Source organism: Sphaerodactylus townsendi, unplaced genomic scaffold (genome assembly GCF_021028975.2).
Source record: "Sphaerodactylus townsendi isolate TG3544 unplaced genomic scaffold, MPM_Stown_v2.3 scaffold_473, whole genome shotgun sequence".
Classification (NCBI taxonomy): domain Eukaryota; kingdom Metazoa; phylum Chordata; class Lepidosauria; order Squamata; family Sphaerodactylidae; genus Sphaerodactylus; species Sphaerodactylus townsendi.
The window spans coordinates 1-2,500 of NW_025950664.1; the positions used below are offsets into that span (position 1 = coordinate 1).

General features: G+C 49.8%; 1 protein-coding gene across 1 annotated transcript in view; it reads left to right on the forward strand.

Moving 5' to 3' along the window:
- The first annotated feature begins 1,874 nt into the window (after positions 1 to 1,874).
- LOC125425435 (polyubiquitin-C-like) overlaps positions 1,875 to 2,500 on the forward strand; it is a 2,860-nt gene continuing 2,234 nt past the window's right edge. The window contains 1 exon segment of the mRNA XM_048483043.1: positions 1,875 to 2,031. The gene's annotated coding sequence lies outside the window, so the exon portion shown is untranslated.

A 2,500-nucleotide genomic window follows, 5' to 3' on the forward strand; every position in this document is an offset into this window, starting at 1 on the left:
AAGATGCCAGCCACAGATACAGGCGAAACGTCAGGAGAGAATGCTGCTAGAACACGGCCATACAGCCCGGAAACCACACAGCACACAAGTGATTCCGGCCGTGAAAGCCTTCAACAATTTTTTCCTGACATTTCGCCTCTGAAGATGCCAGCCACAGATGCAGGCGAAACGTCAGGAGAAAATGCTACTGGAACACGGCCATACAGCCCGGAAACCCCACAACACTCCATTTTAAGGAATGTCATGTTGAAGAGGGAGCAAGCTTTTTTTCTGATGCTCCAGAGACGAGGACAAGGAATAATGGGTTCAAGGTGCAGGAAGACAGATTTCCACCTAAACATTAGGAAGAACTTTCTGACGGTCAGAGCTGTTCGACAGCGAGTCTCCTTCTTTGGAGGTTTTTAGGCAGAGGCTGGATGGCCATCAGTTAGGAGTGCTTCTCTTGTGTCTTCTTGCATGGCAGGGGTTGGACTGGATGGACCTTGAGGTCTCTTCCAACTCTACGATTCGAAATGTAAATTTTCTATGTTAAAAAAGGAAGGAGCTGAAATAAGATATGAAACGTATAACTCTTGCAAATATGGATTCTTTGTGCAATTGGCTGAAACAGAATTAGCAGTCAGCAGGGCTGACGTGTCCTAATGTTAAAATCCTGGATGGGGAGAGGGAGGCGTGACATAGTGTGTCTGAAACTTTTAATGCCCTTTTTAGTTTTTTGTCATCCTAGAACTACGGCATTGCTTATTACCCTGTTTCCCCAAATATAAGACATCCCCTGAAAATAAGACGTAGTAGAGGTTTTGCTGAAGTGCGAAATATAAGGCATCCCCAAAAGTAAGACGTAGCAAAGTTTTTGTTTAGAAGCATGCCCAAGAAACAGAACACAGAAAAATAAGACATCCCCTGAAAATAAGACATAGCGTATCTTTGGGAGCAAAAATTAATACAAGACACCGTCTTATTTTCGGGGAAACACGGTAGATCCCTCCTGCTATTCAATTAAATTGCTTTATACCACGCATATATCTTGAGTCCCAAGTGCTTTATACCATGCATATATCGTGAGTCCGAAGTGTAAATAAATAATGAAGCACAAATAAATAAATAATAAAGAAAATAATGATGGGCTGACCACCACAGTACTCATTTGTGTGCCACCTGCCATGGGAATGTTCTGACTACGGGGCTGTCCCAAAGTCTTCTGCAATGGTCGATCCAACCAGGGCGGAGCAGCCCATTCCTGAGAGAAGGGTCAGAGGGGATTTTATTGCAAGGGGGTTGGATGGGCGCGTGCATTTCCTCTGAGCCTACATTTCCTGGGCATTTGGAGCCTACATTTCCTGGGCATACCTGGGCATTTCCTCTGAGCCTACACAGAAATAGGAGTCGCACTTCTGTCAGTTGCCCCAGTGTCTGGTGAGAGCCTGATTTGGTTTTTCACACGGCCAGCAAAAAATGTGCCTTTGCAAGAGATCTGCTTAGGGTTGCCAACTCCAGCCTGGGAAATCCCTGGAGATTTGAAGGGTCAGGCATGGGGGACATATTCCAACAAGCACCTATGGTTTGCCACTGAGTGTGCCCTCCAAAGCAGCCATTTCCTCCAGGGGAGGACTGATCCCTGCAGTCTGGTGAACAGCTGTCATAGGGGGAGATTTCCATTCACTACCTGGAAGTTGGCAACCCAACAATTCCAGAGCCCATTCCAGATCCCTGGAAATCTGGTCCGGGCATTCCTCCACGCTCATCGCCCGCCCCGCCATTTCCAACCGTCGCTGGGTTGGCGAGTGGACCCTAGAAATTGTATTCCTCCGCGCCCCGTCAGTTCTAAAAGGGGGCGTGGCCGGCAGCTTTTCGTGACCATGCCATTGGCGACTGTCAACTATAGCTCCCGGCCCCCGCGCAATCGGATTGGCGGAGGGATCCGGGCCTCGAGAGCTATATAAGGGAGCGTCTGGCAGGCCGACGCAGTTAGAACAGGCTGTTTGTTTGGCGGTGTGCGTCGTTGTCTGCCGGGATCAGCGGTACCGGACGGTGAGTGTTTGTGTCGTGGTCGTTAACCTGCACTTGCTTCTTTCTAAGGAACTTGTTTCCTCAGTTATTGAGGCTGCGTTTTTATGAGCGGGCGGAGGGAGAGCGAAGGTTAGTGCGGTCGGAGGGATTTAATGACTGAGGGAAAAGACGAGGGAGGAAAAAGGAGTCTCGCGAGGCAAGAAAAGGTCTTGGGCGGTTGAGGAGATAAGGGGAAGGTTGTTCTTCCGCCTCTGTCATCTGCACCGCGAGCCAAAATGGCGACCGCGGGGAGAGGGACGGAGCTGCTTTCCGTGTGCGCATGCGCTGTGACGCGACCGGCTTTTATGGCGTCGCTGGGTTGCGTTGTCGGCCAGAGCGCATGTGCGGCTCCTACTTGGCGGCTTCACTCCCCGTAGGGGGAGGAGCTTGTTGTGTTAAGGAGGATTTAGGAAGCAAAGCTGTTGGTTTGCCCCAAGGAGGTATTTTCCCA